The following is a 25,565-nucleotide window of genomic DNA, read 5'->3' on the forward strand; positions in this document are numbered from 1 at the left end:
CTTTGTTTTCTCATTTTATTTTAAACCCACGGGGACCAATTTCTTGCAGCCCATATACTCTTGAGTGTGAGGCCATCTCCTGCAGTTATGATCCTAATTTGAGTGGGTGGAACATTTTTATGTTTCTTTCCTCCCTCCTCTGCTTCCACCCTCCTCCTCCCCCACCCCTCCCTCCTTTCCACCCTTGCTCCCGTTATCTCTTCCATTTCTGAGAGAGTCTTAATAACGCCTGCCTTGAATTTATGAGTTCGAGCCTCAGTTTCCTTACTGCTGAGATAAAGGCATCTTCTACCTTGGTGTTGAAATTCTAGGCTTTGACTTTGAAATCAGGCTCTTGGTCCTGAGCGATTCCACAGCCTTGGTGGTTTTGGTGGGGTTTGGTTGTTTATTTTGGCTTGGGTTTTTTTGTTTGTTTGTTTGTTTGTTTGTTTTGGGTTTTTTGGTTTTGTTTTTGGGTTGGCTTTTTTGTTTGTTTGGTTTTGGTTTGGTTTAGTTTTTCCAGACAGGGTTTCTCTGTGTAGGACCAGCCATCCTAGAACTCTCTCTGCAGACCAGGCTGGGCTCAAACTCACAGAGATCTGCTTGCCTCTGCCTCCCAAGTGCTGGGATTAAAGACTTGCACCTCCGCAGCCGTGACCACTATCATCTTGGGAACCACACAGAAAGAAACCAAGGCTGGGAGACTTCATCCAGTTCACCCCGGATCCCACAGCATCCTTGGCCTGGTAATCTGATCTACTTCTTGGGACTTTTGTCACTGGGGCCAGCAACTGTACTTGTACAATTACAGAGTAATAAATGAGAAGTAAAATAGCATAGATATTTAGACTGTTTGTGTTTTCCCAAGGCAGGATTTCTCAGTGTAGCCCTGGCTATGTAGACCAGGCTGGCCTTGAAAACTGAGATCTTCCTGATTCTGCCTCCCAAATGCTGGAATTGAAGGTCTGTGCTGCCACTGCCTGGCAATTTAAATTATTCTTAAATCTTAACACTTTGCCTCAAATGAGATATATGTAAATTACATTTGCATTAATTTCAAAATAACAAATCAATTAGAATCCAACAGTGGCAGTTCACTCAGGAAACGCTTGAACTTGGTCTCAAACTTCTAAATTGAATCTTTGTGCATATAAATGCTGCTGTGTGGGTGTGGATTTTTGAAAGGATGAATTTTATTTAGCAAATAACTTATGGGATGCATACCATAAGTTAAACACACTGCGACAGTTAGTGCAATCAAGTTGACAGGTTCTGTAATCTTAGGAGGCAAAGATCTGGTGCATTTGTGAGTGATGAGATTAGGGATTATGTAATTAGGTTACCCAATGTGGGAGACCTTGCAACAGCAGCAGCATTCCCTAGGCCTGGGACCTGGATGGCTTAAAATGGAGGAATCCAGCTGAACACTGGCACTCACCCAGCTCTCACAGCATCCTCCGCTTCAAACCCTTGACTCTGATCTGCTCACCACCCTTGCACTCTGAGCTAGAAGAAACACTTTCTCCCAGAAATTGCTTTTGCCAGGATATTTTTAATTAAGTTTTTTCATACAATGCGTTTTGATCATGTTTTCCCCTCCCCCAACCTCCCAGATCCTCCCCACCTTACGACTAACCAAACTTCATGTTTTTTCTCTCTCCAAAAATTTTTAAAAAATGAAAATCAAAACAAATGAAATATCAATTAAAAAATACCCGAATGAGACAAAAAATTCCACCCAAATAAATAAGCAAAAAATATCTCTTAGTCTGGGCCACCAACTACTCCTTGGCCTGGGTCCTGCCCTGGAGTATGACTGATGTACCCAACTGTAAGGTTGTTTTACCACAGCAACAGGTAAAGTGACGAAGATAGTGTTATGAGGGGACTTTGAGGTTTCCAAAGACTTGGGCACCATTTCAGGTTAGCTTTCTCTGCTTCCTGCTTGCAGCTTGAGCCGTGAGCTCCAAGCCACCCCTGCCTTCACGCCTCACTTTGTCATGGAATCTACCCTTCTAGACCCATAAACCCAGATCAAATGTTTCCTTTTAGACATTGCCTTGGTCATGGTGACTTTTTTTATTTATTTTTGAAATTGTAATATAACTACATCAATTTCTGTTTCCCTTTTCTCCCCCAAGCCCTCTCATATGCTTCTCCTACTCTCTTACAAATTCAAAATTAAAACATTGATTACATGAATATATGTGTATACATATATATTCCAAAATACAAGCTGCTTGGTCTGTATTATATTACTGATATATGTTGTGTTGGAGCCTCCGTGCTGGATTCTTAGGTCAGAATGGTGCCTCCTGCAGGGTATCAGTTGTGCTAAGATCTGGGGACCTGTTCCATCCCCTCCAGCATTTGTTAGTTGGATTGCTTCAAACTTTCCTACATGTAGGAGGATGTTGGCTGTGGGTTTCTCATATACAGCTTTTATTGTCTAGAGGTATGTTCCTTCTAGCCCTACATTCTCTAGGATTTTTATTATGAATGCGTGTTGGATTTTGTCAAAGGCTTTTTCTGCACCTATAGAAATGATCATGTGATTTTTGTCTCTGTAAGTCTAGTTATATGGTTTACATTTATTGATTTGATTTGCACATGTCCAACCACTCCTGCATTTCAGAGATAAAGCTAACTTGCTCGTGGTGGGTAACCCTTTTGATGTATATTTGTATTCTGTTTGCACATATTTTATTGTGCACTCTGAGTCCATGCTCATCAGGACTATTGGCCGGTAGTTCTCTTTTTGCTGTTGCTCTTGTGGCTTTCCCTGGGTTTGGTGTGAAAGTGACACTGGCTTCACAGGAAGAGTCGGGGAGTGCTCCTGGTTCTGTTTTGGTTTGGTTTCAGTAGTTTAAGGACTGATTGTAGATCTTCTCTAAAGGCCTGGCAGGTTCTTCTCTGAAGCCATCCGGCCCCGGATAGTTTTTTAAGTTGGTTTTTTATTACTTTTTCAGCCTCCTCATTTGTTATGGGTGTATTGATGTTGTTGACTTCCTCTTGGTTTAATTTTGGTGGTTTGGCTGAATTTAGACATTCATCCATTTTCTTTGAGGTTTTCCAGATTAGTGGAGTACAGGTTTTTGAAATATCCTCTTATAATATTCTGAATTTCTTTGGTGTCTGTCAGAACATTTTCCTGTTCACTTCCAATTCTGTTCATTTGGATCCTCTCTTTCTCTCATTTGGTTAGTTCGGCCAAGTGTCTATCAGTTTTGTGTATCTTTCCGAAGAACCAGCAGTTAAATTGGTTGATGCTTTATATTGTTTTCTTTGTTTCTATTTCATTGACATCTGTTCTGATTTTTAGTGTTTCCCATGATGGGCTGGTTTTTCCAAATTTTGAAAAGTTGCATCATTAAGTCATTTTTTTGTGCTCTTTCTGGTTTTATAGTGTATGCACTTAAAGCTATAAATTTCTTCTGTAGGCTTTTCAATGTGTCCCAGAGGATTTTGTGTGTGTGTGTGTTGTTTTCCATTTTCATTTGGTTCCAGGAATTTTTGTTTTTGTTTTTTTAAGGCAGGGTTTCTCTGTGTAACAGCTCTGGCTGTCCTGGAACTCCCTTTGTAGACCAGGCTGGTCTCAAACTCACAGAGATCTGCCTGCTTCTGCTTTCTGAGTGCTGGAATTAAAGGTGTGCACCAGCACAGCCTGGTTTGGTTCCAGGACATTTTAAATTTCTTTGTTGACTCCTTCATCATCACTAATGAGCTGTTTAATCTCCATGAGGGTTTTTTGTTATTGTCATTTTGTTTCTTTGTTTCTTCTCTCTCTCTCTCTCTCTCTCTCTCTCTCTCTCTCTCTCTCTCTCTCTTTTTTTTTTTTTTTTTTAGCTGAGGCCTGAACCCAGGGCCTTGCGCTTGCTAAGCGCTCTACCACTGAGCTAAATCCCCAACCCTTGTTTCTTAAACTAGAGATTTGTTTGCTGTCAATTATAAGTGTTGTTGCTTTGTGAACATATAGAATACACAGGGTCATTTCATTTCGATTGTTTTGAATTTGTAAAGATTTATTTTGTGTCCCAGGGTGTGGGAGAGTACTTGAGTAGTATGCGAAAATTTGATTTAATCCCTAGGACCACACAAAACCAAGGTAGAAAAATCAGAAGTTCAGTGTCAGCCTGGGCTACATCTGGAGCTTGAGGCCAGCTTGGACTACATGTCACTGTATCTTCAGCAAAGAAGCAGAGAGCAAAGAATGACCACATGCACGCTGGGGCACAGCTTGCTTTTTCCACTCTTAAACACAGGCCATCTGGGATGCTCATCATCAGAAATGATGCCATCCACCATGATTAGGTCTTCCCACCTCAGTTAATGTGCTAACCCCACACAGACATGCCTGGATTTCCCAGGTGATCTGATCATAACGTTTATCCCAGCAACAGAAAAAAATAACTAATACACATATTGGACATAGAAAATTAGCCATTCATCCCTTTCATTAATGAATCTAATTTAATAGCATAAATAGTAACCTAAAAAAGGTATTTTTTCTTTTGCTGTTTTTTTTTTCTATACTGAAATTGAACCTAGGACATTTTCCATGTTAGGCAAGTGCTCTACCACTAAATAATAATACCAATCCTCACTTTTCTACTTGAGATAATATCTAAACAAGTTGGCTAGGCTGGCCTTGATTTTTTTCTTGCAGTGGTCTGACATAGCTCAGATTGGTCTCAAACTCACCATACAACTGATTTACTTGCCCCCACCTCCAATCGCTGAGATTACAAGCAATTCTAACATTGTAAAGTTAATTTTTGAAAACAGTTTAAGGTATTCAAATTATATATCAAAACCTGAAAACATTGGTTCTCAAGAGCAGCACATTTTTTTAGAAATTGAGGTGGTTTTTTTTTTCTTTTTTCTTAAAAGCAGAGAGGGGAGAGGAGAGGAGAGAAGAGGAGGAGAGAGAGGAGAGAGAGAGGAGGAGGAAGAGAGGAGGAGGGAGGGAGAGAAGGAGGAGGGAGGGAAGAGGAAGAGAGAAGGAGGGAGGGAGAGAAGGAGGGAGGGAGAGAAGGAGGAGGGAGGGAGGAGGAAGAGAGGAGGGAGGGAGGAGGAAGAGAAAGGAGAGGGGTTTTTCTTATTTTATTTATTTATTATTTTTGCGTGTATGGATTTATAATTTTCTCAACACCAGTTGTCAAAGAGACTGTGGTGACCATCAATTTAACTGAAGTTAGAATCACTCTCCCAATTGAGCCCCATCTCCAGTCTCCCATTTTTAATTTTTGTGTTATCAGCCTATTAGCCAGAAGAGAGGACCAGTGGACAGAAATACAGCATCTTGTATAAAACTTTGGTGGTTTGGAATCGAAATGGGAATAAATCTGTGGGTATGCCTATGAGGAATTACACAGACTAGGTTACTTGAGGTGGGAGAAGCTATAGTCTAGGGGCCAGGGGCCCAGATTAACTACCAAGGGGAATGTGAGCTGAGCGGCCCCTCTCCTCTCTCTGCAGCTCACATTTCTGGATGCAATGTGAACAGTGCCTCACACTCTTGTGTCAAGACTCTGCTGCCGTGCTGGGCTGTACTTTCAAATCATAGCCCCCACACAAACCCTTCTTCCTTAAGCTGCGTTCCTCATAGCAACAAGAGAAGCAACCAGTATAGTAGGAAATACGTGAAATGGAGCTAAAATCCTTCTACATAACTACTAAATGCAAAGGTTACCTGGGAATCCTAAAAAATGAGTGCTGTGATAATTTGGGAAAGGTTTCTTTCTCATCATGCTTTTGTAGGGGAAGGGGTGGCATATAAGACGATGTGGGAGAAAGGAAACACTAAGTTTGATAACATGGTGGGTTAAAAGGTTGATAAATACTGTCCCACATTCTATACATACTCTACACAGGAAGAGGATAGAGCAACACACAGCCACAAAGAGGAGAAATCTCTCCCGTTAACTGCAGAATTCTCCAAAACACATGTGGAAAATGGGGCTGATATTTCTATGCTTCTGGCTTGTCTTTGATTTATTGGTTTGGGAGAAAATGACAACCTCAGATTCAAGGAGGAATGCCAAAGCGTTTTCTATTGAAATCGCTTAAAAGTGTGGACTTTTGTGAGTGGGGGTCATTTTATGTTATAAAGCTCCACTCTTCATGGGAATCTCTTGGAATTGATTCCAGACATTTTCAGTTAGTTAGAGCTTTAAACTTGTCTGACTTCCAGGCTCTGCCAGCGGGAATTGGTTGCTGTTTAGAATTCTTTGTATTCAGAAATATAATGTGGAATATTTATACTGCACTATGCATTAGCCAGAGACTGTGATTTTCTTTTGCTTTTAATTTAAATGCTTTAACTTTTTGAGAATGTCATACATGGATACACTGCATGTGCATCGCTTTCACCCTCCTCTTAGCACCTCTTCTCCGTATTTGTGTGTGTGTGTGTGTGTGTGTGTGTGTGTGTGTGTGTGTGTGTGTGTAAATGTTACAGCTTTGAGGAGAATGGCTTCTCCCAAATGAAGCAAGTGTTATGGCTCTGCTGGGTGGTGTGTGAGGATTCCCCAAAGCAAGTGTTACATCTCTGCCCTGGGGGGTGGGGTGGGGCCCAATGCAAGTATTATACATCTCTGCTCCAGGGGGTGGGGGCAGGCTCCCCCAAGGCAAATGTTACAGCTCTGAAGGGAAAGGTATCCTGGCAGTTGAAAGCGAAGGAATACCACAAAGTCATACCCCACAACAAACCTCACTCAAGAGAATCACTGGAGGGGGAAAAGCCAGGAAGGCAGCTGTCTCTGCTTGGGTAAGAAGCAGCACAGACTTGAGCAGAAGGCAGCAGGGTTTATATAGGGTTTGGGGAGAAGCAGGGTGGAGATTTCCAGGGTGGGGATTGGTGAGATTTCAAGTCCTGAGCTTGGGCTTTTTACTTAGATCTTGGCCACCTGCATCTGGAAGGGCTGGGTGTAGCGGTTAGAATGTGCTGTGAACAGATCCTGGCAGTTGAGGTCCTCAGGGGTGACCTGGCCACCAGAGAACCTCAGTGTTCTCAGATGGAATCTTTGTCTTTATTTTTCACTCTGGTGAGCATTCTCCTCAAGTATTATAGGAGCCAGCTCTTTTATTTCTAGTGCCTGGGAATTATATTTAGAGAGAGTGTGTGGTTTATTCATTTAGGGATGGAAAAATTTATTAACGAATTCTATTAAACTAGTTTCAAAAAGAAATCCAATTAAAATTTGCATATAAGATATATAGTATGTAACATTTATTTTTGCATCTTTAATAGATGACAAAGATGTTAGTTGGGAATGAGTAGAAACATATGGACATGAGCAAGGCATCATGATATCAAAACAGCATGTTCATTACAGATTATTTTATAGAAGTATATTTGCCTTAAATATTTTTATAATAAGCATTGCCACGACATGGTAGCTTATCAGAAAAGCAGCTAGAAAGGCGGTGTTCTGGAGAGTACTGTATACTGGGCTCTCTCCGGAGCATTGCTCTTTGGCCCAATGCCTTGTTGCTCTTTTTGTTTTCTCTTACTTCTTTTGCTGTGCACGTAGAATGCATAATAGAAATACAGGAGAAAGTTGCTGTTCCCACCAGGTACATAAACGACAGCACGCAACAGATAACCACAAGAAATCGGAAGCAACACATAGTCATGGAGTTTCAAAACCCAATGTTTAGTTGGGGGACATCAGGTCGAACGAGAATTAAAGCCAAGTGAGAGAAGCAAACGCCAGCCAGGCACATGCTGACACATGCCTCTATAATCCCAATTCTTTTGTGGGCCGAGTCAGGAAGGTCAAGGAGTTCAAGGTCATCCTTGGCTACATAGCAAGCTCAAGGCTAGCCTGGCTACGTGAGACTCTGCCCACCCAATTCCCACCACACCCATTCAAAAAGAAAACCAAAATAAAGAAGGGAAGGAGAAAAAAGAAAGAAACTTAAAAGGAAGGAAAGATGGAAGGAAGGAATGATTGGGGTTTTGTTTTTTAGTTTTTTTTCTGAGACACGGTTTCTGTGTGCAGCTTTGGAGCCTGTCCTGAAACTCACTCTGTAGACCAGGCTGGCCTTCAAGTCATAGAGATCCGCCTGCCTCTACCTCCTGAGTGCTGGGATTAAAGGCATGCTTCACCACCGCCTGGCAGAAGCATCAATGTTGATGATGTCATGTTTTCTGCAGGAAGTTTAGAGACAAAAGTGCCTGCGAGCGCATCCCTTTGGTGAAGACTGAACAGGACCGGAAATCTCACCAGAGGAAGGCTGAAGGAAGGAGAAAATAGAGACAGAGGAAGGAATAGATGAAGAGTGGGCTGGAGAGATGGCTCAGCAGTGAATACCTTAAGAGCATTTGCTAGGGGTCTCAGGTCCCATTCCCAGTACCCACACAAGCTGCCCACAACCACCTGTAACTGAAGCTCAGAGAAGAGTCTGATACTATATTCTGCCTTCTTTGGGTACCACACTCGGGTGCACTCTCCCCACCAACCCCAACCCCTGCCAACACACTTAGTAAACATTTTAAAGTAAATCTGGGGTTTTTTTTTTTGGTTTGGTTTGGTTTGGTTTGGTTTTTTGAGACAGGGTTTCTCTGTGTAGCTTTGCGCCTTTCCTGGAACTCACTTGGTAGACCAGGCTGGCCTCGAACTCACAGAGATCTGCCTGGCTCAGCCTCCCGAGTGCTGGGATTAAAGGCGTGCACCACCACTGCCCAGCAATCTGTTTTTTTTGTGTTGTTGTTGTTGTTGTTGTTGTTGTTTTTTAATGTGATGGGGAAACAAAATAGGTAAAGGTGTGTGTGTCATGGTTGATGTTGATTGCAAATGGTAGAGAATTCAGTGAAACTTCCCAGCATGCAGATCTTGAAATTCTGACTTCAAGAATATAGGGAAATAAATTGGTACTGTCCAAGTTACTTGGTCTGTGGAACTTTGATATGGTAGCCCTGGCAAACTAATATAACTATGAAGGCCAGTGTCCCTGAGACACCACTCTGCCTGGAGCAGGACCTTGGAAAGTCCTGATCAGGCCAACTCTGTCATTCTCCAGCCATTGCTCCAAGAAGAACCTGTCCCTGGGCTCTGGGTACAGCCAGAACTTAGAATGAACAGCGCTCTGTGTATTATTACACTGTTCTTTACACTGTGTCTTCTTGGAAGAAGATGAAGGCTGCCCTTCTTCAGAAATGGAATCCATGGAAAAGGATCTAACAGTTAGTAATTCCCCACAGAACCAGACCCAGTAGAGCCAGACCCTAGTCCTCTCAGATGCTGTATAAGATTCCCAGGTCAGCTGACTAAGAAAAGAATTTCCTGTCCCTTCTCTGTCACCAAAAAATCCAATATGGCTCTGCCCTAAATTCTTACCTACTGCAGCACAACCTCCACTGACAACAGGTTCATTTGCCAAGCACTAGCTGATGTCTTCTATCACGCAACATGAAGGCATAAGTGAGTCCTTCAGTATAGTTCCAATCTCCTAAAAGCCTATCAAAGGCCCTGGGGCCACAGACACATCAGCTGCCATTTTGATTTTTCTGTGTTATGTAATTCATTACTATTAGTTAAGTGAATTGATATAATGGCTCAGGTGGTAACTTTGTAGAATTGCAAACAAAGGTTATGTTTTATAAATATACAGTGTAATTGTAAACCATATTAATACATTGATTTTGTTCTATGAGTTTAATTGGAATTAAATCCAAATATGTATCATTAAGGCTCAGATAATACTGATTCAATATTTTTCTTGCTATTTAATAATTCTTTCTTATTGATTCAGAAGTATGTCTTTTAGTTTTGATACTGTAATCAAGCAATTATTGCGACTGAACAGAAGCTTGGTAGAATTAAAACTCTTAAACTCTCAAAATTGAACTTTTAAACAATAACCAGGTTTGATGGATCATCCATGCTTGTTGCCATTCTACTTATAATAGCCAGGAAATAAAATTGGCCTGGATGTCCATCAAATGGTAAATAGATAATAAAAATGTGGTATATTCACACAATGGAGTTGTATCAAGCTGCAAAGAAAATAAAGGCAGACAGTAAATAGACAAAATGAAAAAATTATACTGGGGGAGGTCAGGCACAGAGAAACACGTGTCAGTGTTCTCTTCACGTGTGAACCCTGGCTTCGAGTCTCTTCATTTTGCGTGTTCAACCTAAGAGTTTCTCCAGGTGCCAGCTCAGAAGAGCCCGTGGGCAGCAGGAGGCTTTCAGGGCTGGACATCATAGTAGATCTCATGTGCCCTGAAAGGGGCGGGGGAGGGTATCAGGGATGGAAATGTTCAAGGAGGGAGGTGAGGGGACGAGAGGAAGGGGAGCAGGAGGATTACCAAAATGAAGGGGTTATGAAAAAGCCACCTGGAAACCTACAGTCTTGTAATCAGACTGAAGAGATGATGAAAAAGAGGAACATCACAGGGCTGGTAAAGGCTCCGCGAGAGAGAGGGAGAGAGAGAGAAGCAAGGATGTTTTCTTGTCTTAAAAATAACTTTATTGGGCTGGAGAGATGGCTCAGCTGTTCTTCCAGAGGTCCTGAGTTCAATTCCCAGCAACCACATGGTGGTTCACAACCATCTGTAATGAGATCTGGTGCCCTCTTCTGGCCTGCAAGCATGCATGTAAGCAGAACACTGTATACATAATAAATAAATAAATCTTTTAAAAAAAAAATAACTTTATTTGTTTGTTTGTTTGTTTGTTTATTTATTTATTTATTTATTTATTTAATATCCTGGCCACAGTTTCCCCTCCCTCCTCTCCTCCAAGTCCTTCTCCCCCATACCCCCTCTGTTCCCACCCCCCAATCCAGGTCTCTCATGAGTATCAACAGAGCATGGCATACTAAGTTGCAGTAAGACTAAGCACCTCCCCATGTATTAAGGCTGGGCAAGACAACCAGTATGAAGGGTAGGGTTCCAAGAGCCAGCCAAAGCATTAGGGACAGCTGCTCCCACTGTTAGGAGCCCCACAACTAGACCAAGCTACACAGATGTCACATATATGTAGAGGGCTTATGTCAGTCCCATGCAGGCTCCCTGGTTGGCAGTTCGGTCTCTGTGAGCTCCTATGAAACCAGATTAGTTGATTCTGTGAGTTTTCTTGTGGTGTCCTTGACCCCTCTGGCTCCTACAATCCGTTCTCCCTCTCTTCTGCAGGATTCCCCAAACTTGGGCTAATGTTTGGCTGTGGGTCTCTGCATCTGTTTCTGTCAGTTGCTGGATGAAGCCTCTCTGATGACAATTGGGCTAGGCACCAATCTGGTCACAGGAGATGGCCAGTTCAGGCTACATATCCGCTATTGCTGAGTCTTAGCTGGAGCATCCTTGTAGATTCCTGGGAGATTTCTTTGCACCAGGTTTTTACTTGCCTTTGAAATGCCCTCCCTTTCCAGTCATCTCTTTCAGTACTCTCCCTCCTCCCGTCCCCCCCCCCCAACCTGATTAGTCATGTTCCCATCCCCACCTGCCCACAGTCCACTCACAAAATCTTTTCTATTTCTCCTTTCCAGGGATATCCCCATGAACCTTTCTTGTTACCTAGTCTCTCTGGGTCTATGAACTGTAGCATAGTTACTCTTTATTTTACAGCTAATATCCACTTGTAAGTGAGTACACACCATGTTTGTCTTTCTGGGTCTGGGTTGCCTCACTCAGGATGACTTTTTCTACTTCTATCCATTTGCCTTAAAATTTCCTAGTGTCCTTGTTTTTAACAGCTGAGTAATACTCCAATTGGGTGAATGTACCATGTTTTCTTTATCCATTCTTCAGTTGAGGGACATATAGGTTGTTTCCAGGTTCTGGCTATTACGAATAATGCTGCTATGAACATAGCTGGGCAAGTGTCCTTGTGGTATGATTCATCCTTTGGGTATATGCCCAAGAGGGGTATAGCTGAGTCTTGAGGTAGAGTGATTCCCAGTTTTCCGAGAAACTCCCACACTGACTTCCAAAGTGGCTGTACAAATTTGCACTCCCACCAGCAATGGAGGAGAGGTCCCGGCAAGAATGGTTTCTAAAGGACAAAAAAGTGCAGGAAGTTAGAGGAAGTTAGGAGATGGTTCAGGAATCACTCTTCTGCTCCAAACACAGATGCCTCGGGACAGCCTTCTGTGTGACCCAACATGCTGTCTCCATCCAGAGGCTGTCTCCAACACAGCTCAAAGGAGCAAGTGTTAGATACACACACACACACACATACACACACACACACACACACACACACACTGCACCACACACACAGATATACACACCACACACATACATACCACACACACACACACACACCACATAACACTGATAGGAATGTGGCCAAGAACTCTTACATCAATTTATCAATATGTGTGCAGACAGCAGTCTTAGGAAAACAACATTCTGGCCAAAACCATGAGTTATGATTACTTGGGATTTGGAAACAGAGCAAGGACAAGGTCCCCTTTTTCCACAGCATTTCTCTATGCTTTCAAAATGTTTAAAACGTTATCTCAGCACAAATATGAAAATATGTAATGGGGAAAACACTTGATGACTACTAAGAATGACTTCTGGAGCACAGATTAAATTTCCTCTGATGCATCCGGGTTAAAAATCCACAAATCTAGAGTTTTCTTTTCCTTCAGGAAAATCCTTCAGACCACATAGTTTTCTCAACTCATGCCCTGACCAAACACACCCGACTTTTATTTTTTCAATTTTTCCTCTGAAGAGAATCCACTAAAAACCTTTAGAGGCCAAAGGTGCAGTCTGTCTTAAGCTTTGTATCGTACTTTTATGAATACAAATGGTAAATTCTACCAACAGACAAATGGCGTCATGTTTTCTGGAAGAAAACTTTAAGCTGAAGTTCTCTGTGTCTTATAGGGACCTCAGGGTCCCTTGGGTTGTTGTTTTTTTTCCCCTAATAAAGAATGCTTATCCCACTTCCTTTCATTGCCAGAATGTTTTCAGCCAAGCACTAAATCAGGAGTTAGTGTATTTCCCTAGAGGTATGACCGCATTAAATACTCAGTAAGTATTGAATTCATTTTGTTCCAAAGTTTTCTAATGAACTCATAAGATAATCTCCAAATCTAGAGATGTTAGTCATAGGGCCTAAAGGAATTCACCTTCTCTGAACCAACAGAGGGGAAGGGAAAAAAACCAGTAGCAGTAAATAGGCTGCAGAAATCTGAACAAGAAGGCTTCCCAGGGTTTAAAAACAAGTAAGGATTTGTGAATGATACATTAAAAAGTTTTACTAACATTTTTTAAAATGTATGCATTTTAAGTTTAAATAGTCTGATATAAGTATTTACCCTGAGGTAGTAAGGCTTGGCTCAGTTTTAGGTTTTGGTGCTGGGGGTAAAATTCAGGACCATGCCCTTGCTCATGCAGGCAAGAGCTCTACCACCAAGTGGCCCCCCAGTGCTGGCACCCTACATTTAATAGCAATGGAGCAATCCTTCACTATGAATCAGTGTTCTGATACACCACTGACAGACCTCTATGCTGTTAGGAATAGTGTCCATCCAGTACACAATCAAACAATAGTTCCCTCTCTCTAAGAACTTTTCTCCCATGACATTTTTAAGAGACAGTGAGGAGACAAGAGTAGATCACTGAAAATTTGTATGTCCACTCCCTCCACCACCACCACCCTAATAGCACACTATCTCCTAGGCTGCTGGGTCCAGAAAGAAAATATAGGAAAATTCTGGAAAAACTGTTCTGTGCTCCACCCCAAAGTCCTAACCAAGAGGGAAAATCCTTGTAGCTTTGCAAGGAACACAGGATTCACAAATATTTCAACTATCACATTCCCAATTTGTAACAGTGCTTTTTCACAAATACTTCTAAAACTAGAAAGGGGCACTAATAAGGTCCTAGATTCATCCCAAGGTGCACTTAAATGTAATAAATATAAAACTAGTCATGGGACATTTGTATGTTCATTGCAAACAACTTCAGAAATAAAAGCTGCCCAGCACTCAAGAAGCTGAGGCACTATGGTGAGTTGACTCACCTGCGCAACATAGTGAGAGACCTTATCAAAAGAAAAGGTGCGCCCGGCGGTGGTGGCACATGCCTGCCTGTAATCCCAGCACTCGGGAGGCAAAGGCAGGCGGATTTCTGTGAGTTCGAGGCCAGCCTGGTCTACAAAGTGAGTTCCATGACAGCCTCCAAAGCTACAGAGAGACCCTGTCTCAAAAAAACAAGAAAAGGTGCTGTGGGGCGCTGAAGCACTGAAAACAAGCCAAAGCAGGTATAACTTACCTCTTGTCATCAATCAGCGCTCTCATGACTAGTTAGCGGAGGAACGCTCAATGGAATTCAGAACACCCTTGAATTTCTGGCGCTCTCTTGTTCACCAATGTGCAACTGAAGCTAGATTGCTTTCATTAAGGTCTGACCCTACAAAACTTACCCAGTTTCCTTCCTGCAGTGGTAAATGACAACCCTATCTAAACCCTTCCTCCGAGGTCTGTGACAGCTTAGCTTCCCTTAGAACATAACATCCTACTACATAAAATATACTACGGTGGACATCCAGCTGGCTTTAGTTGTCTTAAGAAATCATAGCAGCTCTGTGAACTTCATCATAAACCACCCCTCTTGGGTGAAGGAGAGGTTACAGGTCATAGTAAGTGTGGAAGGGGGTGTGTGTGTGGCAAAGGATACGGCTTCTTTTACACAGCACTGGTGCTCAGGTATCCAGCTGCCCAAGGACCAACCTGTACCACCTGCTCCACCAATTCTTCATAAGGTTTTGCTGGAACAACCCCTCTTCACTCAGGACATTTTTTTCTTGTCTTTAATTATATTTAAAAAGTTTTTTTTTAAAGATTTGTTTGTTTGTTTGTTTGTTTTGTTTTTTGAGACAGGGTTTCTCTGTAGCTTTGGAGCCTGTCCTGGAACTCACTTTGTAGACCAGGCTGGCCTCGAACTCACAGAGATCCACCTGCCTCTGCCTTCCGAGTGCTGGGATTACAGGCGTGAGCCACCACCGCCCGGCCAGATTTTTTTTAAAAAGAATTTCCCACATATGACTGTATGAACATTGTTTGCTTCTGGTGTGTGACATAACTTTTCCTGGGATGACGCAAAGCACATGTCTACTCACCCCAGACAGGAAACTCACAACAGACTTAAAGTCCAGATACCACCCAAGTCCACCCTGGTGAACCAGTGAATCTTATTGGGGTTACTTACAGGCATATGGGTCAGGGGTGACTTATAGGAGCAGAAATACTCAGGACAGCTGCATCATCAAAGCCCACCCCAGCATGAGCGATAGCTCACAGAGCTGGGAACCTGGACCATACTGCACAGCCCACAGGCAGCTCAGTAGGTTGAACCTCAGTTATCTAAACCTTTTCCAGGCAGCTCAGATGGTTTCTGCTTCTTCCAGGCAACTGGTCTGGTATCAGAGTCTTCCTTGCAGCTCAGATTCCTTCCATCCAAGGGGGACTCTCAGCTTTTATTGCTTACTCTGGTAAGGAGGGGTCTAGTGAATCTGGTCAGTTTTGGGACCTTCCTGAAGCTAGTTGAGTAGTTTATCTTCCTAGGAACTTCCTGCAGAATGGAATGTTTTAAAACTCTTAAACAACAGCATCCACTTTCTCAAGATTGAGTGTTTTGAAATTCCAGGGTTTGATAAGTCAGGACAATACATCCTCCAAGAGCCAAATACTTCTTTAGTTTTGCTATGGAATAATGTATCCATATCCTCTAGGATGAGCAAAGTGCTTATACACTCAAGGTTTTTCCGCAGAAAAAAAATTATGTCTGTTATCACAGACTAACTAACCATTGCCCTTTCTTACACCTCTGCAAGAGTTTTACTTCCAGTGAATTTTTTCCCTAGGATTTACTTATCTAAGGAAGCCATCTGAGTTCCATTTGTGAGGCCAAACCCAAGAAACCCTGAAGTCAGCCAATTGCTATGAAGGAAAAAATCCAGAAATCACAAGAAATATCCAAATACTTTAAGTTGGGTATCACAAGACAACAATGTTTTCCATGAAACACACATAGTTCAGCACCTGCTTTTTTACATATGTACACACATAAATATACATGCATATAGTTATATATATGAAATAATATTATCTCAGGATTACAGAAGATTTACTGAACAAATAGATGCCTGGAAAAATATAAAGGTTCTATTTCTGATGTTTGTAGATTTGTAAAGAAAGATTGGTTATCCCTAGCTGACTTTTCAACTTGTATAGCATTTATCTGTCAGACAGTCTGAACATTTGTTACTCAAGTTGAGAGAGCTTTCTGCATGGGGTGTGTCTTACTCGGTGTTCTAGTTAGTGCTTTGAAGAGACACCATGACCAAGGCAACTCTTATAAAAAAGAAAGCATTTAATTGGGGCTTGCTTACAATTTCAGAGGTTTAGTCCATTATCCTGAAGGAGTTGGGGGGAGCATGGCAGCAGGCAGGCAGACAGAGTAGCTGGGAGTTCTACATCCAGATCCAAAGGCAGCAGCAAGAGAGAGGCTCTGGGCTTGGCATGGGCTCTTTGAAACCTCAAAACCCACTCCCAGTGACACACCTAATCCAACAAGGCCAGACCTGCTAAACCTTTCAAACAGTGCCACTCCCTGCTGACCAAGTATTCAAATCTAAGAGCCTATGGGACCGTTCTCATTCAGACCACCACAGGGGGTGTAATCAGCCACCTTGTTCCTTGGTGCTCTATACTGCTGTACCCATTACCCCCATCATGAAAAAGAATTTATTGGCACACAGTCATGCCTGTTCATAGACATGTTTCCTACAGCTGATATCAAAGAGTTAAACAGGGGCGGTGGTGGTGGTAGTGATGGTGGTGGTGGTGGTGGTGGTGGAGGTGGTGGTGGTAGTGATGGTGGCGGTGGCGGTGGCGGTGGCGGTGGTGATGGTGCACGACTTTAATCCCAGCACTTGGGAGGCAGAGCCAGGCAGATCTCTGTGAGTTCGAGGCCAGTCTGGGCTACCAAGTGAGTTCCAGGAAAGGCGCAAAACTACACAGAGAAACCCTGTCTCGAAAAACAAAAAACAAAAAACAAACCTCAAATTTTCTGGGTCGGGGTTTTGTACGTAGCAGATCAGTTCCCTCGCTGTGATCTATTGAAAGTCAGCCCTCGACACAAGGGTTTGTTAAAAAAATAATAATAATAAAAAATAAATTTAAAAAAAAAAGGAGTTAAACAGCCACAGCATGGATGCTGTCTGTGGTCCACACTTGCCTTCTGCCACTTGAACATAGAGTTTCCCTAACCTTGATCTACCCCTACCTGTCCATCATTCCTCTCCCAGTTTACCTCACCTCATGTTTCCTTTTAAAATACAGATCTCTAGCACCTTGTTCGTTATAGATTTGAATGACCATTCAGTGCTCAGTGTCGGTCTTGGAGAGAACCGTTTCGATGTTTATGCTCCACCACAGAAGTACCAGTCATTGTTAGTTCTCATACACAAGCCTTGTTCTTCAGCTTCTGTTGTTTCACACTCAGTCACATTGCACTCACCAAGTGCCAGCATGTGTATACCTACATGGGCATTTTGTTGTGGTGCTGGTGGTTGTTCTTTGTTTGGGTGCACAAAGGACTCTCTGCAAAGAGGGTAAGCTGAGATTGAATCATATCCACAAGCCCAAAACCTTGGCGCAAGGCCACATCCCCTCAAGCATACAGGACACCTTTAGTCCCCTTTCAGCTAGACTGGACAGCCAGCAACACCCTCTTCTAGACTCTTTGGCCACTACATTTCATGTGCATTACACATAAATAAAATAAAACCTAAATATTATTTTTTTTTTTAATTTGAGGGCATATATCTAGTAATATTTGCTTATTCCAAAGCATTGTAGCAGTGGTATAACTTCTTGGGTAGGGTTTCTATTGTTGTGAGGAGATACCATGACCATGGCAACTCTTATAAAGGAAAACATTTATCTGGGACTGGTTTACAGTTCAGAGGTTTTAGTCCATTATCACCATGGTGGGAAGTATGGCAGCGTGCAGGCAGACAGGGTGCTGGAGAAGGAGCTGAGAGTTTTATATCTGGATCAGCAGGCAGATGGAAGAGAGAATGAGCCACTAGGCTTGCCTTGAGCTTCTAAAACCTCAAAGCCAACCCTGCTGTGGCACACCTACTCCAACAAGGTCACACTCCAATAATGCCACTTCTTGTGTCTATGGTGGCCATCATTCCAACTACCACAGGTAAGGATAAGGAAGTAAAAGAGTGATGGTGTTTATCCAATTAGTTGATATTCTTAACTGGACAAAAGACTGACCTCAGGGCTGGAGAGATGGCTCAGTGGTTAAGAGCACTGGTTGTTCTTCCAGAGGTCCTGAGTTCAATTCCCAGCAACCACATGGTGGCTCACGACCATCTGTGATGAGATCTGGCGCCATCTGGCCTGCAAGGACACATGCAGGCAGAACACTCTTTACATAATAAATAAATAAATCTTAGGGGGAAAAAAAAAAAAAGACTGACCTCAGAGCAAAAATAAGGGCGTTCTGGTAGCAAATGGCTTTCCTGCTTGAACTGCAGCCTCCATTCTTGTGTCTAGGCTAAAGACCCATCCTGCAGACTTGCCCCTTGTCAGTCTAGGTAGGCACATATTCCAGGTTCTTTTTTTGGGGGGGGGGGGGGGATTCGAGACAGGGTTTCTCTGTAGCTTTTTTGGAGGCTATGCGCCACCACCACCCGGCATATTCCAGGTTCCTATAACCAATCTGCATGTGTGAGTATAGATGGATGTAGGCTCACAATTACATATAGCCACATACATGCACATCTGATTAATTCTTTTTCTCTGCAACTCCCTGGCTCAAAGCACATCCTCACTCTCAGAACAGCAACCTGAAACCTTGCAAACCTTCTTGCCCTCCCAATGGCTGGATGTGATTGTCCAGCCAGGTTAGGGCCTGGTTTTGTTTGTTTGTTTGTTTTTATTGAGACAGGGTCTCACCGTGTATACCTGATTGGCCTGGAACTCACTATGCAGACTAGCCTGGTCTCAAACTCCTGGAAATCTTCCTGCCTCTGCCTCCTGGTTGCCGAGATTAAAAATGTGCCACCACGTCTAGTTCAGGGTCACATCTTGCGCTAAATCGTTCCTTTGTTAATCTAACCTTAACACCATCCTCTTCAAATTGGATTCACGCAAGAGAACCTATGAGCCACAGATCGGGATCCATTTTCTTCTGAGTTGCCTTTAGTCTGTCAGTGAAAAGCATCTATGTGAGATCTAGAAGGAAAACGAGAGGCTTTTGCTTTCTGGAGACAGGAGCATGCTACTGGACACTGGCTGAGAGGAGGATCTAAGTGACTTTGCTTGGACCTCTGAGGACCCCCTCAAGCTCGGTGGCAGGTTGTGGCCCTCAGTGCTGCTCTCCAGACTATGCTGCTCCTGTTCTATCAGCGGTGCTAACCTGTGTTGAAACCTTGACTACTCGGTGTACACAGAGCTGTGCCTTGGTTTCTTTCCTTGTTGCGGTGATAAAATACCCTGACAAAAGCAGGGTACTATCTCCTCTCGAGGGAGAGGGTATTTTGGTTAATTGTGCAGTGATAGGCTGTCCCTGGATTGGAAGTTATTGCCTCAGAAACTTGGAAGTACCTGATCACATTGTACCCCTGGTCAGAAAGACAGCAATACAAACTTGCTTCTGCTCACTTTCTTTGTTGTATAGGCCAAGATCCCAACCCAGGTGCAGGCACTTTTAGGCTGGGTCTTCCAACCTCAATTAATGTAATCAACACCACTCCTCACGGGCATGCCCAAGGGCTAAGTAATCCCAGCAGGCAGAGCTGGGGCATTGTCAAGTTCAGATAAACACCATCACATACTGTTTTCTTGATGGTTCAACTCTGAGTGACTCTCTGGCTGTATCTCTGAAAAGGAAGGAAAGGGGACCTTTATTCTTTCCGAGTTCCTGGCCTCAGTGGGGCTAACATACTCTTCAGACATGGCCTATTAATTTTGAACTCCACAAATGAACATAAACTTCTTCCTGCCAAGTTCCAAGTCCTCATCCACTAATCTTCAAGTCTTTAGGACCTGTGGTTACTATCCAGAAGAAGAATGAGTCAATCCCTCTCCAAAGTTATCTCCCATTACACTTACTTCCCCCTCAATGGCCGACTCCAACTTTTATCCTCCAGACTGAGATGAAAATGCCTTCCCCAGACAAAGGGGGAAAAATGCTCCTTTGATCTTAGAAACAAAAGTGCTAGCAAGATTAGGGTAAATGTTTATTTCTCATACCCCTCTGTGTATGCTGTTTATGTTCATCTCACAGACACCCTACAATAGCTAAACTCACCCTGCCGTGACCTGATAACCCTTAAAGGCACACAGAAAATGAGGTCCTGGTGCACCCAGCCTCTGGATGACAGTTCAGACTCACTCACAGTCTGAGTTCAGGCATCAATTAGCCTTTTTTTTTTTTCTTCCCTGACTCAGCCCTAATTTGCTAGGTCGTAAGGCCTTTCACAGCCACTACTTCTGCTTATAATACCTCAGGAACTCTGCCCTGACCCATTGCCCAACTGATCCCTACTTTCTCAAGAGTCTACCTTAAACGCCCTCTACCATGCACAGTTAGCTCTTCCCACCATAACCTTTGTAGTGCATTTGTTAATTGAATTAACTTGAGCCCAAAGTTGCCTTTGTACATGTTTGAAATTAAACCTAAAGATTTCTTTATACACAGTGAACTACTATCTAACTTGATCTATAAGCAGACTAGAACCTACTATCATCACAAGTAGCTGATTCTCAGCCAACCACAAGCACTTACTTCTCAAGTATGACAGACAGGAGCTGCATCCAATCAGACTACCCCTGCAACTCGCTCCTTTTTCTCTCGTTGTCATAATAACCTGCTCACATGGTTGGCAAGAGACACTATGAACCATATTTGGAACACACAGCTGGGAACCCCAGAAAGGCAAATAACAGCCCATCAAGATGTAGAGAACTAAATTTGTTATAATTTTGTCTTTTAATTACATTACAGCTATAAGTCACTAATTAAAAACGTGTGTTTTGTCCCTTGCAAACTGTAGCTTCTTGTTGTTACATTTCCTGTTATATCCTTAGTGTCTGGCATGGTGTTCCCCAAACAGACCTTCAGTATGCACTGAGCAAAATGAAGGAATGGAGAACAGATGGCATGTGATGGGATGATTGAAATTAAAAATCACTCTATTTCAGTGATAGTCCATTTAAAACTATAGGAAAAGTAATCTGCTGCTGGCTGGAGGACAGGAAAGGAAGGAAGGGAGAGGGAGGAGGGGGAAAGGAGGAGGGATGAGTGTGGAAGAGGAGGGAAAGGGAGGAAAGGGAGGAGGAGGAACCCACCTCCGAAGCAGGCGAGAGCGCTAGGCTGTCTGGCAGGAAATCAACACAGCGGTAAAATTGCTGAAAGAAACTGGCTTTATAGAGAGGGCCAAGGAGAGAAGACGTTTGAGGTGTTGGAGAGGGTGTGGTCACTACGACTACAGAAGTGTTCTGTGTCACAACTGCCATCTTGAGTAGATACCTAAGTTTCAGAGTATGCTTGGCTAACACTGTTAAAAGCCACAGCATCTCCATTTTATATTTTTGGCTAACACTGTTAAAAGCCACAGCATCTCCGTTTTACATTTACACATCTGGGCTGCCTCTGTTTCCAGCTGAGCTCCTGGGACTCTGTTGGCAAACAAGAGCCCAGCCCCTTGGCTGTTGTTACTCAGGCCCTTAGCAACTGAGCAGACTGAATCAGACAACTGAACAGACTGAATCAGACAACTGGAGACAGAGGAAACACACAAATATTTCCCCGTGTTTCCACAAGTCGCCCTTTGTCACATGGAAAGGAAAGAAGTGAGGACATTGAAGGTTCTAGCAGCCCTGAGCATGGCAAACGCAGGCCCAAGTGTGGCAAACATGTCACCAGCAGGTTTTGCCTTTTACCCCTCTGCCTTGCTAACCCGTTTGATTGCATCCCTAGAGCTAGCCACCAAGGTCCATTCCCTTTTTTGGCCACATCTTCCTCTTGAGGCTGAGCTGACTACCAACGTCCAGCTGTCAGAAGCCCCCTTTTGGCTACCATAATTAAAATGCCTAATCAAAATTAAACACTTCATCCTAACACAAGCTTTCTCTTCTTCACCTTTATAAACCGCCATTTGCCTACAGGCCACGTCCGTCTCCTCCCTCCCTCCAGGACAAACACCCCTTCCTTTGTCCCCTCCCCTCCCCCCTGGTCCTCTGTCTCCTGCCTTTGTCTCTCATTTCCTGCCCTCTGCCATTCTGGGACAAATAATCTCCTTTGTGCTGAGAACTTGGTCTTGGGGTGTCTTGTGCCAACTTTGGGTCCTTTCCCACATCCTGTCAGCTCCTTTGAAAATAGTCAGAGCTCGGGCTGGAGAGATGGCTTGGCAGCTAAGAGCACTGGCTGCTCTTCCAGGGGACCCAGGTTTGATTCCCAGCACCCACATGGCAGCTCACAACTGTCTGTAACTCGTTTCAGGGGACCTGACATCCATGGCAAAACACCAATGCACATTACATAAAAATAAATAAAATTAATTAAAAAGAAAAGAAAAGAATCAGAGCTCATCCATCGTGTGGAAGAATTCCAGAATATTGGCAGCAAGCAACTTCCACAAATAAGAAAATAAAAGACCTTTGCATGAGGGACTGATGCTTTCAGGATGGAAAAGAATCGATTTTGTGATTTTTAAATTAAAGGAAAGAGGCCTGGGGTACTGCTCAGTGGCAGAACACCTGCCTAGCATGTGTGGGGCCCAGGGATCCAGCCGACTTCGGAGACTTGCACAAGAGGAAATGATACGTCCAGGCTGACACAGGGAAGAAAATGAGCAGGCCTCAGCTCCACTGAAAAGTGCATTTATGTTTACCAGCATGCATGGTGCCCTCGGTTTGACCTCTGCCCTCCAATTCCTCTTTCCTTCTTTCTTTTTAATGTTACCCGGGCATAATGGCAGACCCCTGCACTCCCCACACTTGGGAGGTAGAAGCAGGAGGATCAGAAGGTAAAGGTCATCCTGGGCTATCTAGAATGTTTGAGGACAGCCTGAGTTCTATTCTTTCTCAAAAAAAAAAACAAAAAACAAAAAACAAAAAACAAAACAAAACACCCTTCTCTCATGAGGTTAGAGGGCAGTTTATTTTTATTTAGCAGAATAGCAGTTCTAGGTTCTCCTATAGTGCCTATGACCTAGACAGCCACACTTGAAGAGTGGCTTAGGTAGGCCTAGATTATGTAGAATTTGTGATTTATAAATACTGGAAATGAAATCTGTAGCCAGAGGTTTCTCCAGGCCTGCCTGGCTCCACAGTCCTGTCTGGCCCCGTGGTCCCGCGGTCTGCAGCCACTTATAAAATAATCACTCAGAGACTTAATATTATTTAATGGCAGGCCTCTTGCTAACTATCTCTTATAGTTTAACTCAACCCATAACTACTAATCTATATATCTCCACATGCTCTGTGGCTTTACCTGCATCCCATTACATGTTGCTCTTAGGATGGCAATCTGGCATCCCTCCCCACTCTGCCTTTCTCTTTCCTGTCTCTCTCCTTGGATTTCTTGCCTGCCTCTAAGATGCCTTGCCATAGGCCAAAGCAGCTTATTTATTAACCAATGGTAACAATATATACTTACAGCGTACAGAAAGACATCCCCTGGCATAAATCAATTTTTAAGTAAGTGTAATGGCCAATTGTCTGGCCCAAGCTACTTGAATACACATATCTGAATGGAATCTCAGCATTTGTCCTCTTTCCATAATCACACCCTTACCACAATTACCCTATAAACACCAGCTTCCAATTGTTCACCTCTATACAGAGTTCTTTGTGACGCTCCAGGTGTTGATACACAAACGCATACTCAGCATCTTCAGTTCCATGGCTTGAATGAGCTTCACACTCAGTGGGTCTAGAACAGAATTCACAGCCTCCTCATCTGGTTCTCTTAGAAGAGCAGTCTCCTTTCATTTTCAGTAATAGATGGCATCATTATGCTACATATTCAATCCGGCTGAGTGTCTGTGTGTGGTGGTTAATCTTGTCTGCCCTGAGAATACCCAGGAGACTGCTAAACCATGCCTCTGGGGTGTCTCTGATGGCGTTTCCAGAGAGCTCACAAGGGTGTGGATAGACTGTGGGAAACTGGGGCATGAGTGGAAGAAGTGGACTGGGGAGGAGGAGACATCTAGTAGCCCTGGCCCCTTCCAGGGCTCTGTCACTTCGCTTCCCGTCTGCCATGACCTGGGCTGCTGTATCACAGCATCCCACCTTAAAGGACTGAAACTGTGAAGGGACAAAGTCTTTCCTCTTTTCAGTGGTTTTCTCGGATATTTTGTCACAGTGACTTGAAAAGTATCTGCTGCTGTGGACACGGAACCTGAGCATTGTTTGTGATGTGCAGTCATGAGCTGTGGACACAGAACCTGAGCATTGTTCGTGATGTGCAGTCATGAGCTGTGGACACAGAACCTGAGTGTTGTGTTTGTGATGTGCAGGTATAAGCTGTGGACACAGAACCTGAGCATTGTTTGTGATGTGCAGTCATGAGCTGTGGACACAGAACCTGAGTGTTGTGTTTGTGATGTGCAGGTATAAGCTGTGGACACAGAACCTGAGCATTGTTTGTGATGTGCAGTCATGAGCTGTGGACACAGAACCTGAGCATTGTTTTGATGTGCAGTCATGAACTGTGGACACAGAACCTGAGCATTGTTTGTGATGTGCAGTCATGAGCTGTGGACACAGAACCTGAGTGTTGTGTTTGTGATGTGCAGTCATGAGCTGTGGACACAGAACCTGAGCATTGTTTGTGATGTGCAGTCATGAGCTGTGGACACAGAACCTGAGCATTGTGTTTGTGATGTGCAGTCATGAGCTGTGGACACAGAACCTGAGCATTGTGTTTGTGATGTTCAGGAATAAAATACACATTTTATATGTGACCTACATATGTACATGTGTGTAATATCATACCATTAGCACTGATACAGTATGGTAAAGAACTATTAGAGGATGTCATGAAGACCTGAATTGGAATTAGAAGAAACAGTGTGTCTCTCCTTTCACCGTGTGGGTCACAGGGGTCCAACTGAAGTCACTGGGCTTGGTGGCAGCTGTCTCTATTCAGTGAGCTATCCCACTGTTCCTATTAGCCCCATTACACAGGAGAAAAACTGAGGTTCAGAACCTTTGGGCTGTGGCCTCCTGCTTCTGCATGAACCCCTCCAGCCCTTTGGGCTTCTTCTCACATTTCCTTTACTGTGTTTCCTCTCTCTGTGTCAACCATGTGAAACCGTTATGTTTTCCATAATAATTCTGCATAAGCAAAAATGGCATTAAGGTTTGAAATGAGTTAGCTACTGCCAATATTTTAATATTTTTTAGATCAGTGAGAATGCAGCTGTATTTCTCCTTTCCAAGTCTGAGGAAATCCATCCAAGAATTTTGATGGGATCTTTGAGACTTACAGGATTCCTTCAGTATTTCATTTAATTCTACTAGAGAGGCTGCTTTTCTGTTCATTTGTACAAAAATGTCCTATGACATATATACCTGGCATTACACAGCTC

The sequence above is a fragment of the Onychomys torridus genome, chromosome 6 (genome assembly GCF_903995425.1).
Source record: "Onychomys torridus chromosome 6, mOncTor1.1, whole genome shotgun sequence".
Classification (NCBI taxonomy): Eukaryota; Metazoa; Chordata; class Mammalia; order Rodentia; family Cricetidae; genus Onychomys; species Onychomys torridus.